We start from the raw sequence: 10,492 nt of genomic DNA, 5'->3' as shown, positions 1-10,492 counted from the left end.
TGGACCAAGCAGGGATAGGGGAAGACAGATGCCAAGTGCCACAATGTTCACCCAGGAGCAGAAGCTCATAGTGACAAGGACCTTCCCCCAGGCCCAACAGAGAGAGAAGTTTGGAATTCTAGCCTCTGACACTGTGAGAAAATAAATTTCTGTTTGTTAAAGCCACCCACCTGTGATGTTTCTGTTATAGCAGCACTAGATAACTAAGATAGCAGCATTATTCATAACAGCTAAAAACAGAAACAACCAAATGCCCATTCACTGATGAATGTATAAATAAAACATGGTGCTTCCATACAATGGAATGCTATTAGGTAACAGAAAGGAGTAAAGTACCAAAACATGCTACAACGTGGATGAAACTTGAAAACATTATGCAAATTGAAAGAAGCTGGTCACAAAAGTCCACAAGTTGTATGATTCCATTTTTATGAAATGTCCAGAACAGGCAAATATATAGAAACAGAAAGCAGATTAGCAGTTGCCTTAAGGCTGGGAGTATGAGAATATCAGGGGTGACGGGTAAAAGTTTTAGTGGGGAGAGTTAAAGGGCATAGGATTGGTATCGTTTTCAGGTGAGAATATATTCTACAATTGATTGTGGTGATGGTCGTACAACTCTGTGAATACACTGAAAATCACTGAATTGTATACTTATTTTAAAATAATATTTTATTGCTTTTAAGGTGAAATTTTAAGAATCATACACTTTAAATGGGTTAATGGTGTGTTGTGTAAAATACTCCTCAATAAAGCTACATTTTTTTTTTTTTCCAAAATCACTGTGTAATCACACCAAGGAGCATGTGGAGGTGAATTCTTTGTAAGCTGGATTCAAGGCCTCTGTAGACACAAATTCTACCCACAAAAATCTAGTTTGTAATCACCTATTAGCTCTATTAGCTCATTTATGAAGCCATTCTCCTTCTATCTTTTCTAGTTTTCCCCTTTTCTAAATGAGCTTGTATATAAGACCTCCCTCTCACAAAGTCTACTAGCCTAGCCTCTGCCCAGAATGACTCCATCTAATGTCATTTGTCTCTATAGTAACCAACCAGAAAAACTGCTATGCTTAGCAGTAGCTTTGTACAAACAGTGGTCTAGCCTAGAGATGTTTTAAAGATTTGAGTTCTCTCTTTTCTTATACTGCTTTTCTCCTGGTACCAGGAAAATAAGAGTCTCTGATAGATAGGCGAGATAGAGGATTAGAGAGAAATGATAGAAAGTAAAACATGAAGGGATTACAAGCAGAGATTTAAGTTCAAGAGGAAAACAAATTTAGAAGGAGTTTGTTTTATATAAGGGCTTAGAATACATGGTAAAATTTGATCCAGCAATCCCATAACTAGGAATCATAAAGAATCCTAAAGAAGTGAGAGCCAGGGCATGAATAGATATATGCACAGCTATGTTAATCATAGCACTATTCAGAATAGCAAAGACAGAAAAACCACCTAAGTGACCACTAACAGGTAAGGATAAACATACTATGGTATATACATACAATGGATACTATGCAACATCAAAGAATAATGAAGAATCCACAAAACACTTCATAATGTGGATGAACTTGGAGGACATTATGCTGACTGAAATAAGTCAATCCCCAAAGGGCAAATATTGTATAAGTCCTTTATTATATAAAAAATCAAGGAAAGGTTTATACACAGAAAGAAATGTTATTTGATGGTTACCAGTGGTGGGAGGGGAGGGAAAAGAAAATTACTAACTAGGTAAGGAGCTCTGGTGTTAAGGCAGTGGATTGCTAACCAAAAGGTAACTGGTTCGAGCCCACCAACCACTCAATGGGAGGAAGAGGAGGCAATCTACTTCAGTAAATATTTACTGCCATGAAAACATGATAGGGGTCATTATAAGTCAGAAATTGACTTAGTGGGAGTGGGTAGGTAAGAAATACATATTAGTTTGGTGAAAGGAAAGGCAATGTACAAATAGTGGGTGACCAGGGCAATATCACTAAGGAAAAGGAAGACAAGGAGAGGTATACAAGAAGAGTTACAGACAACAAAAGGTAAAGACTATTACATACACAATCCTGCATTATCAGTATTAACGAACATTAATCTATGAGTGGATACATATGTTGACAGGCAAGACAACCAGGTATAGATAGGCAAACAGGATGACACCTACAACCAGATACAGCTCTGGCAGATGATATTACTATGTACATATTTGTATGTGCTATAAAAATGTCCCTGTATATACTAGAGCTAACAAGGGGGAAAGGTATGAAAACTTCTTAGCCATAACCAAACACCTTGAGGAAGTGAGTCACTGGGCCTTTAAGCTAAGGACCATAGTTGCAGGGGATATCAAAGTCAATTGGAGTACCATAGCCCACAAAGACATTGTTTTACATCCTACTTTGGTGAGTAGTGACTGGGTCTTAAAAGCTTGCAAGCAGCCATCTTAGGTACAACTACTGGTTTCTCCTCATCTGGAGCAAACAAGAGTGAAGAAAATCAAGGACACATGGAAACAATTAATCCAAGGGACTAGTAGAACATGGGAACCTGAGCCTACACTATCTTGATAGCAGAAGAACTAGATGGTGCCAGGCTACCACTGTCAACCAGTTTGAATAGGATCACAATATAGAGTGGGAGAAAAATGTGGAACAAAACTCAAAATAATAAAAAAGACCATTCTTACTGGTCTGATATAGACTGGTAGAACCCCCAAAACTATGGTCCTTCATCACCCTTTAAGCCCAGAACTGAACTCACCTTCACAGCACAATTTTCAGCAAAACAAGAGGCAGTACTGTGAGATGAACAATAATACCAGGGAGGTGCACACTCCATAGAATAATCAACTATAAGAGATCAGAAGAGCAGCATTTGCCCAGGGATAAAGCTCAGAAGGTAAGAATGGACAGAAAAGGACAAAGGGAAAGGGTAAGCAGAGGGAGAAGTGGGAAAAGCGCTGTTACATTGTCACTAAACAAAATGTGTATAAACTTTTGAATAGAAAACCAATGTACTCTGTAAACTTTCACTCAAATCACTCCAAGTTAAAAAAAATACATGGTTAAAATAAAACAAAAAAACAACTAGATACAAGACACAGAAAATTTGTTGTTGTTGTTAGGTGCCATCGAGTTGGCTCTGATTCATATTGACCCTATGCATAACAGAACAAAACACTGCCTGTCCTGTGCCAGCCTCACCAAGCCTGCTATACCCAAGCCCATTGTTGCAGCCAGTGTCAATTCATCTCATTGAGAGCAGCGTCACCCATGGTGGGCAGGCTTCAGTGGAGCTTCCAGACTAAGACAGACTTGGAAGAAGGAAGGGGCCATCTAATTCTCAAAGAATTGGCCAGTGAAAACCTTAGGAATAACAGTGAAACACTGTCTGATACATTACTGGAAAACTTCATGACTAGCCCTGAAACACTGTCCAATACCGTGCTGGACAAAAGCCCCTCAGGTCAGAAGGCACTCAAAATACGACGGGAAGAGCTGCCTCCTCAGAGTAGAGTCAACCTTAATGACATGGATGGAGTAAAGCTTTTGGGACCTCCATTTGGTGATGTGGTGTTGTTGTTGTTATGTGCCATCGAGTTGGCCCCAACTCATAGCGACCCCTCTTTGGGTTTCCGAGGCAGCATCACTACAGAAGTAGGATTGCCCAACCTTCCTTCTGAGGAGTGGCTGGTGGGTATTTGGTGATGTAGCATGACTCAAAATGAGAAAAAATAGCTGCAAACATCCATTAATAACCAGAACATGGAATGTATGAAGTATGAATGTAGGAAAATTGGAAGTTATAAAAAATGAGACAGAATGTAGAAAGAAAAGTATTAAGGATTTCCATTCATATTCTTTTGGCATAAAAAATATGATCTTAACAGCAACAAATTGTCAACAATAAATATAATTGTGGTGTTTCACAAAGCTATCTGATGTAATATATAGATATCCAAAGGGTTTTTAACAGGATATATTTCAGCTGTGGATCAGAGGTCATATTCAGTTTATAACTTCAACAAATTTACCTACTAATGGTGGGTAGCAGTGAACACAAAACAGTAACACTTCTGTTAATGAAGTAACACTTCTATTAATGAATGAGGGAGGGGAGGCACACTTTATATAACAGGCATAAAAACCTTATATAAGGGTGCATGCCATGATATCTAGCTCTCCCCTCCCCCACTATGCCTTCTGCAGCAGGAGGCTTGATGTCTGTGGTACCTCAATGGAGAGACTCTTACAGCTTTGCCTTGGATGGCTCCTTCCTCTCACTCCTCGTACAGGCATATATCTTGGAGATAGTGTGGTTCGGTTCCAGACCAATGCAACAAAGTGAATTTTGCGATAAAGTGAGTTACACGAATTTTCTGGTTTCCCAGTGCATACAAAAGTTACGTTTACACTATACTATAGCTAAGGAGCTCTGGTAGCATAGTGGCTAAAGCACTTGACTGCTAACCAGAAGGCTGGTGGTTCAAACCCGCCAGCCACTCCTCGGAAGGAAGGTTGGGCAATCCTACTTCCGTAGTGATACTGCTTCGGAAACCCAAGGAGGGGTCGCTATGAGTTGGGCCGACTTGACGGCACATAACAACAACAACATAGTCTATTAAGTGTGTAATAGCACTATGAAAAAGTTTGAAATATTGCAGGAATCAGCAAAATGTGACACAGAAACCCGAAGTGAGCACATGCTGTTGGAAAAATGGCACTGACAGACTTGCTTGATGCAGGGTTGCCATAAACTTTCAATTTGTAAACAAATGCATTATCTGCAAAGCACTATAATGTGAGGTATGTCTGTATATAGCTAGGCTAAACTCTTTAATGGAGCTTTGTTACTCAAGAGTTCATTCATCAAGTCATTACTACAATGCCTGCCAGGCTGTGGGTTCTTCCAGGAAATTATGCAAGTAGCCCTGGTGGCACAGTGCTTAAGTGCTCAGCTGCTAACCAAAAGGTTGGTAATTCTAATTTACCAGCTACTCCATAGGAAAAAGACATGGCTTCTGTAAAGATTACATGGAAACACCTTGGAGCAGTTGTACTCTGTTCTACAGAGTCACTATGAGACAGAACTGATCCTATGGGACAAGTTTGGTTTGGTTTTTGGTACTTTGTATCATACTTATTTGATTACACAGTTATTTTTCCTACTAGACCATAAACTCTCTGGTCTGCTTTTCCTTTGAAAATTCCAGAGCCTAGCAAAATAATTTGCACATAATAAATGGTAACTCTGTACATGTGTGAAATATTATTATTAAAATCATTACTGTAATGTTTAAAAGTGCCTTGTAAACTTTAGCATATCTCTACATTCTACATTTTGACATCCTGTCACTAATGAATAATAGGGAGGCTTTTAAAATAAAGACTATTTCAAGTCGTCATACTAGAATTTTTTTTAAAGGATGTAGACAATAATAGAAATTATTATTCAAAGAAAATTCAACATCATCAGGGGCCTAGCATTAGAACAAGGCAAGAGGTTATCACTTCCATTTCTATGATAATTTCTGCCACAGGTAGGCGTTGAAACTCAATTTAGTTCTTAGTTCTATAGTCACAGCCTTGCCCGTCGATCCCCGTCTCATAGCGACCCCTCCTTGGGTGTCTGAGGGGGTATCTCCAAGGAAGTAGATTACCAAATCTTCCTTAGTTCTAGTACATTTTAATTGAGTCAAAAGTTCTCTTTCATGTTGTTTTGTATGTAACTTCATTTAACTTCATGTCTCATTCTTAGAAGCTCTCTGCCAATGAGCCTTGGATTCATGGAAGCAAGTTGCATCTTGTCTCTTCAAAATCCAGGTGGTATGCCCAACGGCAGGTACCTCCTTTGAAGAATGGCTACAGAACATCACTCCACACTGCAGGCATATTACTGTGCATTTGGTTTCAGACCACCACGATAAAATGAATATCGCAATAAAGGAAGTCACACAAACTTTTTGGTTTCCCAGTGCATATAAAAACTTAGGTTTACACTATACTGTAGTCTGTACTGTAGTCTACTGAGGAGCTCTGGTGCCTAAGGCATTTGACTGCTAACCAGAAGGCTTACGGTTCAAACCCACCAGCCATTCCTTGGAAGGAAGATTGGGCAATCTACTTCCATAGTGATACTGCCTTGGAAACCCAAGGAGGGTTCACTATGAGTCAGGATCAACTCGATGGCAGCATTATCACTACAGAGTTGACTGCCCAATCTTCCTTCCGAGGAGTGGCTGGTGGATTTCAACCGCCAGCCTTCTGTTAGCAGTCAGATGCCTTAGGCACCATGCTATCAGAGCTCGGAAACCCAGGGAAGGGTCGCTGTGAGTCAGGACCGACTCAATGGCAGTGAGTTTTGGTTTTTTTTTTTTTTGGTACTGCAGTCTGTTGAGTGTGCAATAATATTATGAAAAAGTTTGAAGCACTGTTAGAATCACCAAAATGTGGCACAGGGACACGAAGTGAGTACATACTGTTGGAAAAATGGCACCAATAGGCTTGCTTGACACAGGACTGCCATAAACCCTCAATTTGTAAAAAACAGAGTATCTGTGAAACACAGTAAAGTGAAGCACAATGAAACAAGGTATGCCTGTATACCACAACCTACTGGCATGGCTAAGTGACTACCTCATTTCACACCATGGAAAGCACTCAATTGCTGAACAATAATTTGTTTTAAGGTGGTTAAATTCTTAAATAAATTTAAAGTCTTGTGGGGAAAAAACTTCACAGCTAACTAGATTTATTTCTGACCTAGCTTAGACCCAAAACATCTTCTCTCAGCCATCTCTCCCCCAAGTAACCAGTACAAAGAGAAGGAATTTGAGGATTACATGTGATCTAGCCCTCCAAGTATTATGTGGTCTCCTTGGGTACTTAATAAGTGAAGACATTCATGGTGATCCAACTGCTATAATATAGTTAGCTGCCTGGGAGTCACCAAAACGTTGTTCAGCAGCAGGCTCTACAGATTGCTTCTAAAACTAGAGTGATGTTTTTATAATTTACCCCCCCTTTCAACATCCCAGTTTGTTTAGAAATAGGCCAGGACACATCTGAAAAGTCCATTTGGTCTCTCCCGTGAGGTTACTGCCAGTGACAAGGAAACTGGAGTAAATGCTCAAAGTCTTCTTTGTGGAACAGAAATAAAAGAGTTAAGGTAGACACAGTATGAGAGGCTTAGAGCTAATTCTTGCAGCTTTCAGTTAACCATTATGGAGGTGTTTTTTTTTGTTGTTGTTGTTTGTAAATACTGTTGCAAATGAATTACTGTATTACTATTTTTTTTGCATGTGCACATAAATAACATGCATACACATAACAGGCAGAAATTATGAAATTACATTAAAAAGTTCCGGTATAGAGCACCTATCCATATACTGCGCATGTCTGTGACATTTGCAGAAGTGAATTTTCGTCTCACTCACTCTCATTCAATAATCTGGAAATGTTACTTTTAAGCATACTTGTACAATGAAGGTACATGCCACGGTCAAGGATCATGTTTGGTAGTACCCTAGTAACTGGAAGATAAACAACTGAAACTATGCATTTGCTCTGGGGCAGTATGCAGCCAGGCCTAGGCCTGAGAACAATGCAGTTCCTTGTAGCCAATTCTGTGCCCAGTAATATTGTGCTGGCGACAGGCAGAGGGTCAAGTGGAGGACTGCACGGAGGGCTGCCATAGCCTGAGCGTTGGCTGTTCCACATCAGTCAGGGGCTGTTGCCTGCATATGCCCAGGTCCTGTGGTGATGACCCCAAGTGAAGCCGGGCAGCAGGACAGTGTGGGTGTGTACTGCCAAGGCTCTGCGGGGTCCCAGGTGGTCAGTTGGACCCGTTTTGTCCAAGCAAGAGATGTGTGGGCCCTTGGTGCCTGTGACTCTCACGCTTGCCCCACAGCATCACCTTGGGTATGAGATTCAAATGGCCTGAGCAGAGTGGCTGGCTAGCTGGATGGTGGGGTGGCATATGTGTGACTGCAGCATGCCAGCCTCTCCCGCCTGAGGCCCCTCTAGTCTGGGGTGCACAGACCTGCATGCCTCCTGGGCTAAGGCCAGTTGCCCTAGCCAGGGCTGTGTCTGGGTTGTAAAAAGTGATTTCTTTCTGCATTGGAGAAAGTAGTTTGCAGAACTGGGATGGAATCCTGCCAGGAGAGGGGCTCCGATAGAAACTCGAGGGTAGGCAGGTGAAGGCCTGCTTCTAGGAGCCAAACATCTGTGCCAGCAGATTTAATATTAAATCCATTGGTCAGAAAAACAAAAACAAAACAAAAAAAAAACTAAAATTAAAGTCAGCAACACATAAAAAAAATATTGGTGTAGTGTGCTTATGAAAATAACACATGAGTATTGAGCAGTGTGCATAAGTGTATATAACATGTACATAACATGCATAAAAATACAGTATATGGTCACATTGGTCTCATTTGGTTTTATGGTCAGACTGCAAAATGCAAGCTTAGAACATATGAAACAAGTGAGTTACAATTTACCTCCTTCTAGAATGCCTGCAATAATCAGACAACTGCGTATCCTATTCTCAAGGTTACCACCACCACCACAGTTGCTGTAGAGTTGACACCAAGTCAAGGTGATCCCATGTGTGTGAAAATATAAATATGTTTTAGAGGGTTTCCTTCCAATGGCTGATTTTTTTTAGAAGCAGATTGCCAGGCCTTTCTTCCAAGCTGCCTCTGGGTAGACTTGAATCTCTAAACTTTGGATTAGCATCTAAGCATGTTAACCATTTACATGACCCAGGGACTCCAGGAAGTCATGTTTTAATCTTCAAATGATCATTTTGTTTTTTCTACTTGCTCTTTGCTAGTGTTAGGACCAAATCTAAGAATTTAAAAAGTATGAGTCAGGGCTGACTCGATGGCACATAACAACAACAACAACAACATAATTTACCATGGTAATCTGCATCTATCACCACAGTATGACTCTTCTTTTCTATGTATACAAACTGAGCTTGAGGAAATCTTTTTGGTAGATCCTATTTGACTGTTTAATCCATTGACAATAAAATGGGACCTCACCCTAACTGCTGTAGTTAGGGGCCATTGAGTTGACTGCAACTCTTAGTGATACCTGTGATGGGGCAGAACTGACCCAAAGGGTTTTTGAGGATGGCAAGACTTTGTCTCGCTTACTTTGGACATGTTATCAGGGGGCACCAATCCCTAGACAAGGCGATCATACTTGGTAAAGTAGAGGGTCAGTGAAAAAGAAGAAGACCTTCAACCTGATAGACTGATGCAGTGGCTGCAAAAATGGGCTCAAACATACCTACTATTGCAAGGAAGGCACAAGACCTGGCAAGTTTTCTCTCTGTTACACATAACGTCAGTATGAGTCGGAACCGACTCTACAGCACAAGAACAATCTTTATGGGAGGAGATCACCAGGTTTCTCCCACTGTGTCAGTAATGGGTCTGAACTGCTGAGCCTATGCACCACCAAGGCTCTTTTCCACACTTTTCCTAAATGCCGGAAGGCTTGGCATAAGCTGTCCCACATTAACTTTTACAAGACCATTCATTGGGTGATGAAGTCTCATCAAAAGTAAACTTAGTACAATGTCCAAAGAATGATAAATGAAACTTCTGGGCACTAGGAGAAAACTCTTCCAGCACAGACAATACTTAAATAATTTTCTCTCTGAATTTAATTAGCCAAGTTTGATGGTTTCATTCACAACATTTAAGGAATTAAAAAAGGTGGCTTATGATATGATGATTATGGTGAACTGCCCTCGAGTCGTTTTGGACTCATAGAGACCACTCCTTGGGTTTCCGAGGCAGTATCTCTAGGGAAGTACATTGCCCAACCTTCCTTCCCAGGAGCAGCTGGTGGGTTTGAACCACCAGCCTTCTGGTTAGCAGTCAAATGCCTTAGGCACTATGCCACCAGAGCTCCCATTGCTTATGATATAGCGGGAAATATAACAACTTTTATATACCATTCTTGCTTAGTATACAGAAACAGTTAAGCTCTCCCTTCTTGCCAGCGCCCTCATGTAGCAGAAATCTACATTTCCTCAATTAACACCTGAAATGGTTGCGGGAACGCAAAGGCTCTTCAGAATCTGTTTGTGATGCCAAAAATTTTTACCTTACTAATGATCTAAGTGATGAATTTTTTGAATATCAAATGTTTTGGTAGTATACTTCTGTGTTCTCTTCTTTTCCCTCCTCCACTATATTTGTTGCCTGTTAGCTCCTGACACTTCCTTTTTCACCTTTGATGTTCCTGCTATACCTCCCAAATGGCAGAAATCTAGGGTGTAACTGATCACATTTCTAGCAACGTTTTCTCATCCCAGTTTTCCGCTCTCTAATGGGAGGACGATGACCAAGTGCAGCGCAAAGATAGCCTATTTAGATTTTGCAAGCAAAGTACGTGCGTGGGAAAGTCTCCTCGTCTTTTGTCTATTTAACTAACAGCGCTGTCATGCCCAGACTCAAGATATTGGCCAACCCCTACGTTTCC

General features: G+C 40.7%; 1 protein-coding gene across 1 annotated transcript in view; it reads right to left on the bottom strand.

Annotated features, from left to right (window-relative positions):
- Positions 1 to 10,492, bottom strand: part of MCM9 (minichromosome maintenance 9 homologous recombination repair factor) — a 122,313-nt gene that overhangs the window by 64,038 nt on the left and 47,783 nt on the right. The window lies entirely within an intron of this gene.

The sequence above is a fragment of the Orycteropus afer genome, unplaced genomic scaffold, assembly GCF_000298275.1.
Source record: "Orycteropus afer afer isolate SDZICR_OR568_19922 unplaced genomic scaffold, OryAfe1.0 scaffold00441, whole genome shotgun sequence".
Taxonomy (NCBI): Eukaryota; Metazoa; Chordata; class Mammalia; order Tubulidentata; family Orycteropodidae; genus Orycteropus; species Orycteropus afer.
This window is presented reverse-complemented; position numbering and strand designations above follow the sequence as displayed.